Genomic DNA, 18,243 nt, shown 5'->3' on the forward strand with positions numbered 1-18,243 from the left:
TACAAATTGCTTTATCCTACCCATCCTATCCCAGGCCTCGCATGTGATCCCTTGAACTGTATCCCACTCAGGTATTGGCTTTTGAATGCTTTGTGTCTTCTCTTACCGAGAACCCGTGGGATCTACATTTATATCTTGCGTTTTCCCCATACACCAAGGAGGGAAAGGGAGGCGCTTTTCAGGAGATAAGTGGCTGGCACGAGACAGGGCACATCCTGTGGCTGAGAGCTGAAGTGTGATGAGAATATCCTCATTGTCATTTGCTAGTTAACTGCTTCCTGTATTCGTTAACTTCCTAAAGTCTGGAGATTTGCAGGATACTTGGAAGGAAGGGTCTGGGCCCTCAAGGATCTTCCAGTCTGTAGGGTTGACACCATGCCCAGGACCCTCCTCGGGCTTTGACACTGAGAAATTTTGCAAGGATAACAATTATACAAAGGCATCCACAGGCGGGGCCATTGAGGTTGCACAGTGGCTTAAAATAGTCACCCACTGGATTCCTTTGAGTGAGGCCCCCTTTAATTCTCAGCTTCATAATTGGACAGATCACTTATGTACAGAATAATATTTTGAAATATCAATTGGCATCTCTACCAACACCACCACTCACTCCATTTCCTTGGTCCTTGTTCCATTCAGGCAGCTGGGGCAGAACTCTGAGACACACAGGGGCAATTCCTGGCTTTCAATTTGTAAAAGCCCAGCCTTGGGATTGGAAAGAACACCATGCAGACATAATAGATTTGGGGAGCAGTTGATGAATAGGAACAAGGCCTCTAACCTAAGGCCAGATTAAGTTCCCCCAGGTTTGAGGGCAAGGATAGGGCAAGTAGGACTTCAGGAAAAGCCAGAAGAGAGTGGGATTCGGGAAAAAGGGTGTGCCAAAGCCTCCTGGAGGAGAAGTGGGAATAGTGAGAATAGTGGGAAGGATTGCTCCTTTCCTTGGTAGAACTCCAGGTCACTCATGAGACTCTGGGTGGCACGGAATGTCTGGGCAGATGGACCTAAACACCTCATAGAATTTCCCATGGTCCAGTGCAGTGCTGTGACAACAAACTTGTCCCTGTCCTCTGAGAGGGGATTGGAAACAGCTGAGAGAGGTCTGGACCTGAGGAGGCCCTGAGGCCCTGAGGGGAACAGAGATGACTCAGCAGGTGTGGACTGACAAGTTGAAGACAAGGTGGGGACGAGGACATCTCGGGTGGATGCTGTCACCTGTACCCTTCTGGTAGACTGGAATATGCTGAGGTGACAAAAACAACTACAACAAAAACAAGTCTATGTGCCCCAAACAACCAAGCCTCATTTCTCACTCACACTACTGTTCTACTGCAGATCAGCTGAAAACTCTGTGCTGAGTCAGCCCTGTCTTTGCCTCGGGACCCAATGGAGCAGCTTCTATCTGGAAAGTTGCCAGTCTCTGGGGCAGAGGAAAAAGAAAGGATGGGAGAGGACTTCCCTGGTTGCACAATGGTTAAGAATCCGCCTGCCAATGCAGGGGACACGGGTTTGAGCCCTGGTCCGGGAAGATCCCACATGCTATGGAGCAACTAAGCCTACGTGCCACAACTAGTGAAGCCCGTGTGCCTAGAGCCTGTGCTCCACAGCAAGAGAAGCCACGACAATGAGAAGCCTGCACACCACAACAAAGAGTAGTCCCCGCTTGCCGCAAGTAGAGAAAGCCTGCACGCAGCAACAAAGACCCAATGCAGCCAAAAATAAATAAATAAATAAATACGTTTATAAAATTAAAAAAAAAAAAAGGAATGGATGGGAGAAGCATGAACTGGCACTTGGTCCCATGATTCATTTGCCAAACCAAATCACACCACCACACTTACCTTCACATGTGCAGGAAAGTACAACCCTCCCATGTGTTTGGAAGAAGCAAGTCTTTTTGAGCAATGATTGCTTAATGATGACCACAACTGCCCAAGCACAGAGCCTTGGTGTTATAAATGAACAGATGCTTATTACTCAGGGATCGGGAATAGAATTCCAAATTGGCTTAGTTTCTGCCACCAGGCAGAATGGAGGTTTGAAATAGAAATAAGCTGAGAAATAAAAGGAAGTTAAATCCTTAGAACACTTGAGTTTGCACACTGGGATTGGTGTCCATCCTCCCAGTCATGCCAAGTGCTGCAGAAGAGACAGAACATGTTCCCTGAGGCTGTGAGTTGTGCAGGATCAAAAACTCTGACCAAAGTGATCACCATCATGGGCTAAAGTCCACCCGGAGGACCTTTTCCACCTTCTTACCAAGATGAAGTGTCATTGGCAGGACGGGAGGTTTGACTGGGAAGAGATAAAGAGACTGCTCCCTCCCAGCATAGGAGCTGGAGTAGAGGAGAGACCTGGAGTAGAGGGTTTTGAGAGAAGGAACGAGGAGGGCACTCGGAGTGTGAACGTCACAGATGAAAATGGAAGGTTTCAGAGACAACTTCCACCTGCTTCTAAACTTTATTTAATAGGGAACTATACTCAATATTTTGTAATAACCTACAAGGGAAAAGAATCTGAAAAAGAATAGGTACATATGTGTATAACGGAATCACTTTGCCATACACTGGAAACTAACACAACATTGTAAATCAACTATACCTCAATTTTTAAAAAAAGCACTTTGAAAATTGCAAAAAAATTTTTTTTTAATTTAATAACAGTCGCTCTTTATGAAGACCCCCCACTCTGTGGCAGTGCCTGCACTTAGTGCATTACTTATGCCAGCTCAGGATAACCTGTGAGACAGGTACCATTAACCTAGTTCAGAGAGGCTTCGCCAGCCCCACTTGCGCTCAGCACAGCAGTTACAAAGTTGGGACTGGGCGCTGGAGGTCACCTGAAGGATGGGCTGCGATGGAGGTTTCCACGCTCGTCTAAATTCCTACACTTGCTCTCCCACCCCTTTCATGTCTCCTTCCTCCCCTCATAGCTCTCTGTGCCTCTAGCTCTGGTTTGAGAGTGGAGAAACACACAAAGACGGAAGTGGAGACGGACAGCCATCGCGTTATCCAGGCGGGAGTCGATATCGCTTGCTGAAACGCTCATCTATCCTTAAGCAGTGCGAGTCTTTTCATTCGGGCTGTTTCTCCAGGCCTCCTCTGCCTCTCATTAATTTTGGTAGGGGCTGCTTGTCTTTCTTCTCTCTTGTTCAGTGCCCTTCTAATCTATTTTTCCACGGGAGCCCTGACACAATTTGATTTCCAGGTTGCCAGCAGGCTTCTCTCTGGCTTTGATTTATGTGCGCCTTCCCTGTGCCGCATGTCTTTGCCATATGGATGTGTCTTCGCTACCTTTTCTCCGTTTCTTTAAAGACCCACCGATGCTTGGCAGGACGTTGCAGAAATAATGCAGAATAAAAGACAGTTCTAGGGAGCCTGGCATCTCAGGCTTGATGTTGGAATGAAGGAAGATTTAGAACTCCTCAGGGTGCAGAGAAAGAAAAGTGAAGGGCAGATTTTCAGCTGCTTATGGAGCAGTTTTTGAACTTCTTTTTATTGATTTCGGGCCCTTCGAAGACAGGCACGTAATGACACGGTTCAGAGTACAACGTGAGAGATCTGGGGGCTTAGTTTCAGCAGAGATTCCTCTGGCATCCGGCTGATTCTCCTGTTCTAGCTTGCCACCCTCATTCTCCCCACGTCTGTCCCTTCTTCCCACCACCGCCACCCCCAGAGTGGTCATAGGAGGATCAAGCGCCTACACACCAGAACGTTTCAGACGTTCATTGCTTTACACAGCTGCAGATGCTGTTCAATGCCCCAGTTTTATTTTGTATTTTATTTGTAATCCACCAGTCATTATCCAAATGCCTTTTGCAAACCTAAAACTTCTTCAGAAAGACCCATGCCTCAAGGTGGGTGAAAATTAATTTAGAAACGAAATAGGGTGGGGAGCAGGGTGCATGGATGAAATGAACTTCCTTTATCCCCTCTTAGCACAGATTCTTGAGTTTGCTCATATGCCTTAAACCCAATGAATTCAGTAACATCAGGTAAAGGATATGGAAAAGTGGTACAAACAGATGACAAGGGGGGTGTGTGGACAACGTTTTGAACGAGCTTGCAAAGTTAAAGCGTCCTGTTAGTGGAGTTGATAGACTTTTGGAGGGCAAGAGGTCATTCAGGGGAGGTGTGTTGAATGTTTGATCCATTAAATGGTGCAAGACAAAGACAGCCATGCAGCTCAACACTGTTCATGGTCTCTGAACAGAGCACAGCAGGGGCGGGAACCCACCGGTTCCTGTCTTTCCCACCTCCTGCAGCTGCTTCACACCTCACCATGATTATACTCCTGCAACAGCAGAGGAGGTTAAGAGGAGGTCAGTACTTTATTTATTTACTTATTTATTTTAAAATTCATTTATTTATTTATTTTTGGCTGCTTTGGGTCTTTGTTGCTGCGTGCAGGCTTTCTCTAGTTGCGGCGAGCGGGGACTGCTCTTGGTTGCGGTGCGCGGGCTTCTCATTGCAGTGGCTTCTCTTGTTGCGGAGCATGGACTCTAGGCACGCGGGCTTCAGTAGTTGTGGCACACGGGCTTCAGTAGTTGTGGCTCGCGGGCTCTAGAGCGCAGGCTCAGTAGTTGTGGCCCACAGGCTTAGTTGCTCCGCAGCATGTGGGATCTTCCTGGACCAGGGCTCGAACCCGTGTCCCCTGCATTGGCAGGTGGATTCTTAACCACTGCGCCACCAGCGAAGTCACGAGGTCAGTACTTTAAAAAGAAAGGAGGGACCTCCCTGGTGGTGCAGTGGTTGGGAGTCCGCCTGCCGATGCAGGGGACATGGGTTTGAGCCCTGGTCTGGGAGGATCCCACGTGCTGCAGAGCAGCTGGGCCCGTGCGCCACAACTAAAGAGCCTGCGCTCTGGAGCCCGCGGGCCGGAACTGCTGAGCCCGTGTGTCACAACTGCTGAGGCCTGCATGCCCAGAGCCCATGCTCCGCGGCGGGAGAGGCCACCACAATGAGAGGCCCATGCGCTGCAGCGAAGGGTGGCCCCCGCTCGCCGCAACTGGAGAGAGCCCGCGCGCAGCAACGAAGACCCATCGTGGCCAAGAATAAGTAAATAAAAATAAATAAATTTATTAAAAAAGAAAGGAAAAGCAATGGGCATCCTGGCATGGAACAGGTTAACCTTCAGCCAAATGGAACATTCCACCATGCAGTGTGGTCTACTGCCGGAATATTCCAGATAGCCTCAGCAGCAGGGAGTTAAGGGAGTGTTGGAGGGGAGGAAGGAACGAGGGGGGTTTGCTTGACCAGAAGTGGGGGGGTGATTTCCTACTTGGTTGCTGGGAAGGAGGGAGGGGGAAGGTTTAGTTCTTGTAGTTACTAGATTACTAATTGATGACCTCAGCCAGTGACCTCTGAGCCTTGTTCCCTCATCTGTAAAATGGAGGGAATAGTTTAAATAATTTGCATAATCCATTCCTTGAGCACGTCACGTGCCAGGTATTGCTCTAGGCACTGGGGAGACAGCAGTGCTCACAGCTGTGTCTTTACTCACAGAGGGCTTGGGTTCTAGGGAGGGGAGTGGCAAATAGATTCGTGGGAAGTGTGTCGGATGGTGATGGACACCCTGGAGAAGGGTAAAGCAGAGGGAGGGGTGTTATTCCGTTGTAAGGGTGGGGTGGGTCAGGGCGTGTTTGATAAGATGGTGTTGGAGCAGAGAACCGGAAGTGTGGGGAAAGCCCAGCAGGGTGCCGGGGCAGGAGGGCTTCCAGGTGGTGGTGGCGGGAGCAGAGTGAGGGTAGGAGAGGTGGCGGGGCCAGCTGATACTGGCTTTTTATTTAGGTGGCAGCAAGCCCTTGGCTTTTTCACTCTGAGCAAGGTGGGGACCCACAAGAGGTGTAAGCAAGGGAGTGAGTGGCAGGACTTGACTTGCCCCCCACCCCCAAATAGGGGCATCATCTCCATCTCTCCCATTCCCCAAGTGAGACAGCTTGGTCAGAGGTTAGAGAATCACAGTCTATCATGAAGCCACAGCTTCTGGCCTCATTTCTCACTCCTTCCTGGACGTCTCCAACTGGGTATCATCCTTGCTTCCCAAGCTGATAGGCCCCAGTCCAAACGCATGCTATGCCCTCACTCCATCACACTTCTTCCTTTTATTCCTACGCAGACTCAAAGCTTTCATGTCTCCTTGAAGGCCTGGAGTGTCTCCTTGCTTGTTCCCTAGACTGAGGGTTCCCCACCCCAAACTACATCCTGATCACCCTTCCCTCTTGTGGTTCACTCCTATACCCCCATTAAGACAATTGCAATGGCCTCTGAATCTGGCCTCCCTGCCTCTAGCCTTTCCCCTTGAAATCCATCCTGGAACCAGATTAGCCTTCCTGGAGCCCTTCTCTCCATCCCCATTGACACCTGCCTCAGTGCAGTCCCCACTGTTTCACCTGGCAATTGCAGAAGCCTTGCAACTGGTGTTTCTGACCTGCCCATACCCCCTCCTAGTACATTCTTCACACTCGACCCAAGTGATGTTTATCAGCTGTATGTTTGGTCACATTCCCCCCAGCTCTCCTTGGCACTTAAAGTGCAGGCTCACTGCCGTGACCTGTAAGGCCAGCATGGACGAGTGTCCATTCCCGCTATGCCATCTCTAGTCACCCACCTCCCTTGCTCTTGTCTTTCAACCACATCAGCCTTTTTTCCAGCCTCTTGAGCTCAACAAAATCATTTTTTCTTTAGAGCCGTCACACAAGCATGGAAGGTTCATTTCCCGAAGCTTCACCTGGCCGTCACCCATCTCTCCTTCAGTTCTAAAGTCATTGTCTCAAAGGGCACGTCTCTGACCCCCAAACTCAGTGAAGTCCCCAGCCCCTCATTATTCTTTATAGGACCCTGTTCTTCATCTGCCTTATCATCACCTTTAATCAGGTATTTATATGTATGAATTCTTCTTTATCACCTCTCCCCTGTATAAGCTCTGTAAGAGCTGGGCCTGTGTGTGTTTTTCCCAACGCCGTGTGCCAGGCACAGACAGGCACGCTGATAGCTGTTGAACAACATGGTTGAGTAGATCAAGGAATAAACGAGCATCCCTTCTCTGGCTCCACTATATCACCCAGGGAAGTCCAAGTTTGTTGGACCTTAATTCCCATCCTTACTCTTCACACATCCGTGCTCCAGGAATGCAAAACTCCTTGCTCTTCTTCCCACAGGTCCTGTGCTTTTCTGCCTTGATGGTTTTATTATGCCACTACTTAAAATATTTCATAAATGAAGGAATGAAAGACTGGTCCTAAATCATACCCAGTCTTCAAGGCCCGTATCAAATGGGCCGTACCTGCCATGAAGCGTAAATGATAGCCCGAGCTGGAATTAATTTCGCCTGCTCTCTGGCTTTCATAGCACTTTCTCTGTAACCACTAAAGGCATTTGTCACGTTTTACCTCTTTTTTTCAAGTTTCTTTCTGCGTGTCTGATTTTCTCTACGAAACCACGAGTTTCTTGAGGGCACGATCCATGTTCTCCTCACCTCTGTATATGCCACCGCGCGATGCTTCAGCGTAAGTGAGGTAAAAAAATTTATTATGGGTTATTGATTCAAAGTGATTACGATTTTTCAAAGCACTTAAATGGTAGTTCCCTCTAGAGACACGTGGAGGTGCCCTAACCATGCGAAATGACACAGACTGCTCTAGGTGGATTCGTTTCTAAACTATTTTATATTTATTTTTTTAATATTTATTTTTAAATTGAAGTATTGTTGATTTACAAGGTTGTGTTAATTTCTGCTGTAGAGCAAAGTGATTCAGTTATACATATATATACATTCTTTTTTTAAAATATTCTTTTCCATTATGGTTTATCACAAGATATTGAATATAGTTCCCTGTGCTATACAGTAGGACCTTGTTTATCCATCCAATATATACTAGTTTGCATCTGCTAATCCCAAACTCCCAATCCACCCCTCCCCCCACCCAGCCTACCTCTTGATAACCACAAGTCTGTTCTCTATATCCATGAGTCTGCATTTCTAAACTATTTTAAAGATGATGGGGTCCCTTCTGAATTCTGTCTCACTGATCATCATATTGACCAGCTGTGGATGACAGGAAAGAAATGTAAGAGACGATTTAGTGGGTAAAGGAAGAGAGTTAATAAATTAAAAACAAAGATTGCATCTGGTCAGAGAGACAAGGCGAAACACAACGCCTGCTTTCTCTGAATGAGGGGCCCTGTGATCGCAGACAATGGATATAATATTGGTATCGTGGGCCTCCAAATAAAGAAGGGCTGGGGGCTGTGTCATGGAACGAATTGTGCCCTCTCAAAATTCATATGTTGAAGCCCTAACCCCCAATGGGGTGGTATTTGGAAATGGGGACTTTGGAGGTGCTTAGGTTTACATGAGGTCATGAGGGAGGGGCCCAATGGTGGGATTAGTGTTCTTATAAGAAGAGAGACCAGAGCTCTCTCTCTGCCATGTATGGACACAGTGAGAAGTTGGCTGTCTACAAGCCAGGGAGAGGGCCCTCCCCCAAAACCTGGCCATGCTGGCACCCTGATCTCCAACTTCCAGCCTCAAGAACTGTAAGAAAACAAGTCTCTGTTGTTTAAAGCACCCAGTCTATAGCCTTTGGTTGGGCATCCGGAGCTGATTCAGACGGGCTGTGTGAACGGGAGGGGCTGCCTTTCAAACGCTCTTTCCTGTCAAGGAAAGATCGATATTTAGATAAGAAAATGCTGGAACATACATCAGGAATAAACAACGGGATTTCAATCCCCTACCAGATCTTCTGATTTTGTTTTCTTAAAGTATACGTGGTGTTTTGAAGACCTATCATACATGTAATAAAGGAGCACCGTTAGCTTTTTCTTTCATAATGGGCGTGTTGGTGGCAAATCTCTTTCATTAGTTTGTTTGGACCAGAATTTTATTTCTATTTTTGAACGTAGTCCTTTCCATTCTTAATGTTGGGACATTATGTGGGACATGGGCTCCGAGAGCTCTGTCACCTGGGCTAAGTTGATTTTTTTTTTTCACTATTGGTCTAAATGTGCAAAGCATTAATTATAATTAATCCAGGGATGTCTATACAACAATAGCCATAGAAATTGCTACCCAGGACACTTTGGCATGCCTGGATTTACATGTGTCAAACCATCGCTTTCCCGATCCCTCCTCACTACCCTGTGCTACTGTAAGACCTTTACATTTTCTAATTTGCATGTTTATTTATTTGGATAAGCTGAATTTGAATAAGCTGAATATATTGGTAGAATTCAAAGGTGCAATTTAAAATTAAGGTGGTTTATGGACTTCCCTGGTGGTCCAATGTTTAAGACTCCACACTTCTAATGCAAGGGACACGGGTTCGATCCCTGGTTGGGGAAGTTCTGTATGCTGCGAGGTGCAGCCAACAAACAAACAAACAAACAAACAAGTAAGGTGGTTTACAAGCTGAAATAGAAACTCCTCCTTTCCATCCTCCAGCCCTCCTCCCAGCTCCATCCATCTTCCCAAATGGGCTGTCCTGCCTCTCTATGTGTGGGTGTCTGTGTATAATCATACTCTGCATACAGACGGGGCTGAGTTTCACATCATAGTGAACATAGTGTAGCTGTGAAAACATAAGCGTCTTCTCCCTCATCCTCCTCCTTGGAAAAGGCAGGAACCTCAGGGAACGCTTTGAACTTCCGCATGCATGGAGTTGGTGAGGGGGTACTGAACTGATTATCACTAGATCTTAAGAAGTAAAGAGGGCCCAGTTTATAGCTAAGTCACAGATCTTTTCTAAATGTATGTATTTTATAACATGTAATATAAACTTAGAATAATACAGTGTAATATTTTAAAACCTGCTTTTTCCCCTAATAAATGATAAATACTTCCATGACACTGAATATTCTACAAATGACTTGAATAGCAGCATGCCATTTTATAATACCGCTTTACTGTAATTTATTTAACCAATCACTCTTGACAGACATTTAAATTGTTCCTAATTTTTAGTATGACAGTAATACCACAGTGAGCAACCTTTTGCATAAATCTCTCTGCACATCTCTGGTGTTTCTCTAGGATGAACTCCTAGAAGCAGAGTTGCTGGATCAAAGGATAAGAATGTATTTGATGGCGTCTGGTACTTGTTGCAAAATTGTCCTCCAGAAGCATGGTTCCTCTGATCTCAAGTTTTTTAAAGAGGAAATGTATTTGACCTAGGATCAGACTTGGTAATCACCTATTGATATAGTTCATTTGCTCCGCAGAGATAAAAACACCCACTGGATGCCCTACCTTGTACATGTACATCCAGCCTCGTGGGTTGAACAGTTTTTCAGGTATTTTAAAGACTTCCTCTGCATTCATCACAACGAAGGGAGATGTGGCCGAGACGGGGATAGGCAGAGGGTGTACAGGGAGATCTTAGAATCATTGCAACTTTACTACATCGTTTAATGATTCCAGACAGTTCACAGGTTGATTAGCAAAAACTCCAGAGAAAGACCCAAATGTTAAAACTTTGAGGTTAGATTATCATTGATTTAAGAAACAAGTTTACAGAATGCCTATTTCAGTAAGTAGGCAACCTCAGTAAGTTACACCCCTTTGGAACACAGGCCGTGTGGTCCTCCTGGCCCACATATCATCCTCTCCTCTGTCCTCACCTCATGGGAAAGGGATCTTTTTCCCTTTGTCTGCACTGTCTTTTATATATGAAGGAAATGCCTGTGACCTCCTGCAGTCAGATATGCCCCCTTGATTTTTTTCTCTTTTGTAAAAATGTTGCTCATACCCATCTGTTGCATTCTGTCCTCTTCCCGCTTCCCCGTGATGACTCCCTGCCATCACCCCTTCCATCACCCCGTTAGCAACGGCTCTCACCATTCTCAGCCCGGTGTATTGATAAAAGGAAACGAACTGAGTCTGGAATCAAGACATCCAGGTTCTAGTGATACTTGTCTACTCATCTATCAGACGGGAGCGTGAAGCTAGCTGGGATTGTTAAAGAAAATCCAGAGCTAGACTGAATGTGGTGAAAGCAGCAGAACCACATTTTATTGAGGACTATTGCAACAGGGGAAAAAGACCTGAGTGCAGAACCAGGCTCAATTCCAAGTCCAGCGTGAGCAAGTGGGAATTTACAGCCCAGGAGTGGGTGTGGGTTGGTGGATGGAAGATTCCTAAGAAACAACATCAGGGGTTGGCGGGGGGATTCTGGCTAACCCACCCTAACAGGATTCTTGCCAAGGGCAGGCTGGGGTGATCAGATATTGCCTGGGGGGTGGTGAAGGATGAGGAACCTGGTCAGATATTGAGGGTGATCAGATATGGAGGGCAGGGGATTCTAGCTAAACCAAATTAACAGGATTCTTGCTAAAATTGGACAATGCTGAGATGAAGATGGAAGTCCTAAAGCTGAAGCCTGGAAAAGCTCAGGGGAGCCTGGGTAGAGTTTGAGCAAGGAGGGATCTTTGTCCGGATGTTTTTTCAAACTGTCTTGAGAAGCCCCAGGGGTTCTGAGGAGAGGCCTTGGGACTGTGGGTTGCAAGAGGGTGGAGCTGAAGGCCGGAGCAGACAGCCCTAGCCTCTCGCCCAGCCCTGCAGTTCCACTCGTACCTGTGTGATATGCTGGGCTCTAGCCACCATTCCTTAAGTAAGTCAGTAGAATGAAGAGCATTAAACTAGAAGATGTGTGAAGACCCTTCCAGACACATCATTTTAGGATTTGGAGTCAGCCTCCAGCAAGCTAAGTGCTTACTTTTCTTCCTAACAGACACCCCGGGGAACTCTGCATGAAAGGGAGGGAGACTTTTTTTTATGAATTACAGAAACTCGCGATGCTCAGTCTGCCCCTTCCTTCTGTCACACGCATCAAGGACAGACCCTTCTGAAACACATTTACACAGCCAGCACCGAAACTCTCTCGCTTCCCAGGGATAAGTGTTCATCGCTGCTCCTGACTTGCATTTTAGGGCATCCGTCCTCTGTGGGAGGCCCTGATTATTCATCCATTTCCACAGCGCACGCTGTAGTGTGATTAGTGCCTGTTCTGCAGAAGAGGAAACTGGGACACAGAAGGGATGAACAACTGACCTCAAGTAGCACGGATTGTTTCTCCAGGTGGAGGGTGAGTGAATCAGGGCTGGCGCTTCCCCAAACCAGTTCCCTTCCTGCTAAATGCCACCCTGCTGTGGAGAGACTCTTTCTCTTTTCTCTTGATGGCACCCGGAGTGCTTCTGTCTTTTTATTTTCTTCCACTGGGAAACCAGCCAATCACAGCGTGGCCACAGTGGCCAAGGAGGCAGCCTCTGGGCTTGAAAGGCGGGACTCAGAGCTGAAAGACGCACCTTGTCAGAGCTCTGGGAGAGCAATGACACTTCTGCGTGGCTGAGTAAAAGGAGGAGACGGTCAGTGGGGTTTGGCCACCTTGCCCCACCCTGACCTCACCTTTCATTGCCGTGGGGACAGTCATGGACTGCAGCACAAGGACATCATGGAATAACCTGGAGACAACCTAGCTGTTGACTGAGTCTCAAATAACTTTTAAACTCATCATCATCATTCATGACTTGAAAGCCCAGGCCCATTTCATGTGCAAGAGCTGAGTTTTTGTTTTGTTTCTAAAGGGAAAGGATTCTAGAGGTCCAGAAGTTTAACTTTTAATGAAGAGGCAAAGCCCAAAGAACTCAAAGAACAAGGGTTATACCATAAGAGCTTCCTAAGTCTTTCCGTTTTGTGGCACACATAGAAAACTATATAATACCGTGTTTGTAGAGTATACTGGGCAAGGCAACTGGCCACCAACTCAGGGTGACAGCCCACCTCGAGCTCCACCTGGCCACCGGGAGGCAGAAGGGATCAACATCGTGTCCCACCTGTAAAGAAAAGAATGTTGCCTGCCATTCCAGTTCTACAAGGATCAAGCCATTAGCCACTGCAGTGCGCCCTGGGAGGATTTCAGGATGGAGAAACCCAGGAAGCATTCTGTGCTTTGGTGACATGGCCCCTAGATAGTTAAGATGCATATCTAAGGAAAATTTTCGATGCCCTTGGATTCTTGCATCTTCCTGTATATAGAAAAGCACTAAAATCATTAACTTGAGGTATCTGGGGTTTTTTGTGTGTGATTAGCAGGAATCTTTTACCAAGATGTATGCTTGACTATATGTATTTCCAGCCAAAAAAAATTTGTACATACCCTGGCTCCTCCTCTACCTCTTCAAAGCAGTTCCTCAGAGCTGTCTGAGAGGCTGTCCCCAGGGCTATAGTCCTCAGTTTAAGGTCCCCAAACAAAACTTAACTCACCACTTTTTACATTGCACATTTTTCTCTCAGTCAACACACCCATCCTGGTTACAGCCCACCATCAGGAAGCTCTGCCAGATAAACAAGAGTTGGGGACAATCACAGTGATGTGACAGTGACATTTTCCATTAAAAAAAAAGACAGAAAAATAACATCTAAACAGCAAAGAATAGAGTGAGACACTGACGTGGATACGCTGAACAGGGCTTTCCCTGGGGGAGTCTTGAGGGGACTGGAAGTAAATTTTTTAAAATTCAAGATAGGACCACAGGGAGGCGGGGAGGGGGGGGGGCACCACCTCACACCCATTAAGGTGGCTACTTAAAAAAAAAACATAAAACAAGAAGTGTTGATGAGGATGTGGAGAAATTGGAATCCTTGTGCACTGTTGGTGGGAATGTAAAATGGTGCAGCCAGTGTGGAAAACAGTATGACGGTTCCTCAAAAAGTTAAAAATACAACTACCCTGTGATTCAGCAATTGGACTTCTGGGAATACAGCCAAAAGAATTGTGAGCAGAGTCTTGAAGAGATATTTGTACACTGTGTTCATAGCAGCATTATTCACAATAGCCAAAAGGTGGTAACAAATCAAGTGTCCATTGACAGATGAATGGATAAGCAAAATGTGATGTATACACATGGTGCAATATTATTGAGCCTCAAAAAGGAAAAAAAATCCTGACACATGGTACAATATGGATGAACTTTGAGGACATTATGCAAAGTGAAATAAGCCAGTCCCTAGAAGACAGATACTGCACAATTCCACTTATATGAGGTACCAAGAGTAGTCAAATTCATAGAGACAGAAAGTAGAATGAGGGTTGCCAAGGGCTGGGGGAAGGGGGGTGAGTGGAAAGTTGTTGTTTAAGGGGTGTCAAGTTTCAATTTTGCAAGATGAAAAGTGTTCTGGAGATGGATGGTGGTGATGGTTTCACAACAATATGATTGTACTTAATGCCGCTGAACTGTACACTTAGAAATGGTTTAAGGTAGTCAATTTTATGTTACATGTATTTCAGCACACCTTAAGAAAAAATTCAACATATGGGATAAAAAAAACCAAGATAAGTTTGGGAGGATCTCAGACAGAAACGGCTTGTGTCTTGATTTTCTAGAAAAGCCCAAGGAGGCTACAAGCCTTGGAGAGAAGTCACCTTTACTAAAGCGAGTGACATCTCTGCAGAGGCTCATAGGACAGAAGGTGGCCCCTTCTCTATCCCCTACATCTTCTGGCCTAAGGACCTCCCCTGTGGAGAGAAGCAGGAGAAGGAAAACCCCGATGTGACTGACTCAGAGTGACTGGGAAGTCACTGAATTGACTCAGGTTGCCTGGAATTGACTAGGTCAATTTCTGCTATGAAGACAGAAATGATGTTATAGAAACGTATAGAAAGCACATCCTTCCACATTTGATGTCATTATCCTAAAACACACAAGCCGGAACAAAACAGAAGAACATATGCCAGGAAAAAATAGGACCGTGGCTGGATTTGCCCCAGAGCTCTCAGCCATCTGGCCTTGACTGTAATAGTATCTGTCACATCCTTTCCTTCGTGTGGTCTTACCCAGACGAACTTCCTCAGTAGAGGTGACTGGTAAAAAGGGGCCCAATGTGAGTTATCATTTGAGTCACCCATGGGTACAGAACCCTTTCCCATTTTACAGGGTCCAAGAGTTGTTGCTGTGTGTGATTGATCCTGATAGAAAGTTTTAGATTTTGTGAACTTTTGTCAGAGCGTAACGAATTTTTTAAAGATTATGTTTGAATGTTTTATTGCAACCGGTCTGCCCCAAACATCACCAGAGGGTCAGCCTCATTTACATTCATGCTTATACTGCAGTATGGCTGTGCTTTTATCTTGCTTTTCTAGAAGAACGTCTTTCCTAGGGTTTCCCCCTGAGCATTTCTGGGGCTTTCCAAGGACACCGACATGTCCTGGGATCTGTGCTGGCTCGCCCACCTCCCCGGGCCTCGTGCAGGACTCTGAGGTGGGTCCCAGCCACTGCCACCACGGCTGCCTCCTCTTCCTGTGCGGGTTTCTAGAACAAGGAATTCCCTCCGGCTTCCACCCGAGGTGGGCACGAACTCCTCCCTTGCCCCCCTCCGCCAAAGTGACAGCTCAAGTCAGGTTGTCACTTTGGCAAGACTCTATTTTTTAGGAGAGTATAACACAGAGAGGAATATCGGGATGGTGACAGGCCCCGGGCGCTGAATGGCTATTGGTGGAATAGATGAATTATGCTCACAGCCTGTGAGGCAGAATCCAACCTACCCTTGAACCAATCCCGACGCCCTGGTCTGGGCCCAGCTTTCTCCTTCAGGGCACCGGAAGGAGGAAGCTGTTTCTGCAGCTCTCCCGCCCTCCTTCTGGGCCGCTTCCAGGGTGATGGGCAGTGGCATGCCCACCCCTTACTCAGGGGGGCCAGGGTCTTGCCCAGTGGCCACCAAGGGGACGCAGTGGCCCAAACCCAGCCCCTTCCGAGTCTTCAATCTTGGACAACCTGGTGGCTTTCACAACCTCTCCTTTCCCCACATCCTACCCCACTAAGAATAAACAACTCACAAATACAACAGCAACAAAAACGCCACACATGCCAACCAAAGGATAAGCAGTAGTTCTGTAAAACAACCTCTCAACCTGTTAGCCCTGCTCTCCAGTCGCCATTTGTTGCTTCCAACCACCCCTTTCCCAACCAGTGGGAGAAAACGAAAGTTCTTCTGAGCATTTTTTCCCTTTTCTGGCCATCCTTTCCCACCTCCTTGCGCGCTCTCTCTGAGGTTGGACGCGCTGTGTCAGGCGGAGGCCTTGATGCCTCTTTTGTGTCGAAAAGGAGAGAAGGCATGTCTGCTGTGGAGGTGCTTAGGTCAAGGCCCTGGGAAACCTTTTCCTTTGGCTCCTACTGGTCTCTGGCGCTGGGCCAGCGCTGCTCTGAGGGGCAGGGGCGGGGACGCCAGATAGAGACGTGGCCCCTCAGACGGCTGGACGGGGGCTGCCTGGAGCACAGACGTTCCCCCCTCGCTCCCAGCGCCAGCGGGGCCTCTGTCCCCTCACGTCCGGCCATGCCAGCTCCGTTTATGAAAGGACTTCTTCATTTGGGGCCAAGTAGCCTCCGCTCCACCCATCCTGGCTCCCCAGACGAGGCCATGACTGTGGGACCAGGTAATCACCCTGTGGTCTGGGGTGAATTTTAAGGCAAGTTTGCTGGAGGATGGGGGATGGAGCCTGGGTTTCTGGCTACGTTTGGTCCTTCAGTTGACATCCCTACTCGGACCTGGAGCTGGGTGTCAGGCTAAGGCCAGCCTTTTGGCCCCTCTCTTTGGGGGCCAAACAGAGATGCCAGAAGGTGTCCCAGATTTTCCAGGCCATACGTCATAATGTCCCAGGTCGTTCAGGTACTGGGACGCAGGCCACTGTGGTAGCAATGGTTTTGCCTCTTTACTTCCTAAAACTCCTCCTTCCTAAGTTCAAAACCCAGTAGGAATTTTTCCAACCAAGATCTTAAAGTTTATCAAGAGCATCTATAAGTTCTTCCTCCACTGCATCCAGCAGCAGATGTGTAATGGATTCTGTGACCTCACGCAAGTGGTGAATGAGGGTATGGAAGATCCAGAAGGTTAAGGAACAGCGTGCGGTGCCCTAGCCTTGGTCCACGGCAAACCGCCCGGATAGCATCCTCTTAGTTGAACTTTCCTAGGCTTCCTTTTCCTCGGGCGTGATTGCAGTCTGGCAGATTCTTCTCGGCGTGTGAGTGGACGTTGGTGTGTGTGAATGTGTGGGCAGCCCTTTGTCTGGATTGCCAGGCCCACCCAGGCCTTCCTCCCACTAGCATTTGGGTAGGAGGACAAACAGACTCACTGCTGGCCGAGACTTCATACAGACGTCTCGTTTGCTCCTCGAGATGTCACGCCAGCGCGGTGCCTCTTCTGGCTTTTGTATAATGCCTTGAGTTCTGGAAACACAGACACCTACACCACAGCAGCTGGGTGTCTGTGGATGCCCCAAATAGCAGCTATTTCTCAAACAAATATAGCGAGGACGGAGTGATGTTTTAAAGGGGACTTTTCATCAGGAAAGAAAACATAAGTTGATGTTTCTACTGATTCGATGACAGAGATACTTCCATGCAAACTGAAAAAATACAGGCATGGAGGGTCCCGCACGTCCTTGGAAGGACGCAAGGTGGGGAGGAAGTGATGGGCTGCTGAGGGAAGGCCAGAAGGTACTGAAGAGAGTTAATGCTTTCCCTTGAGGAGGGAGGACCCTCGTGTGCTTTTTATTCTGCTGGAGCAGTGCCGGGCGTCTGCAAATGGACGGGGGCCGAATGCAGAGAAGACGGTCAAGTCTGGATTCTAGTTGTTTCTGTTCAGAGATCTCCCTAAGATGTTCCCGAGGTTCTCTCTCCAGCTGTGGTTCAAAATGCAGCCAGGTGATCCAGAGTGGGTGTGAGGTTACACAGCAGCCCCCTCTACCTGCACCTGCCTTTCTTTTTTGGAGGTCAGAATGCCCCCTCCTTACCATTCCTCATCCCTGCAGAAAAGCGGGTGGGAGAGAGGGTGTGACTGCAGGATTCCAAAGGGTCTCTGTTAGGAATCAGCCATGCTCCCAACACTTTCTTACACAGTGAACAATTTTCCTCCCAGCCGGCATGGCTTTGGGTGATCAAGGAGTCCTATTTCTAGAAGCTCCATATCTGTTCAGCAGGGCAAGGTTCTGCTGCCTCTTTTCCTCTCTCTAATGGCCTTTTCTCCCCCTGTGAATAACAACAATGATCATTAAGATTATTCCCTCAATCAGTGAATGTTTATGAGCGCCTGATTATACTGGGCACTGTTCTCAGGGGAGATGCCTGTCATAAAACCCGACTCGTGCATAGCGCTTTACAGTTTACAGAGTGCGTTCAGTTCAGATTAGATCACCTAATCTTTTCTTTATGCATTTTAAACATCGTGTTAAAGGACACATAACAAAATTTACCATCT

Source organism: Balaenoptera musculus, chromosome 2, assembly GCF_009873245.2.
Source record: "Balaenoptera musculus isolate JJ_BM4_2016_0621 chromosome 2, mBalMus1.pri.v3, whole genome shotgun sequence".
NCBI classification, from domain to species: Eukaryota; Metazoa; Chordata; class Mammalia; order Artiodactyla; family Balaenopteridae; genus Balaenoptera; species Balaenoptera musculus.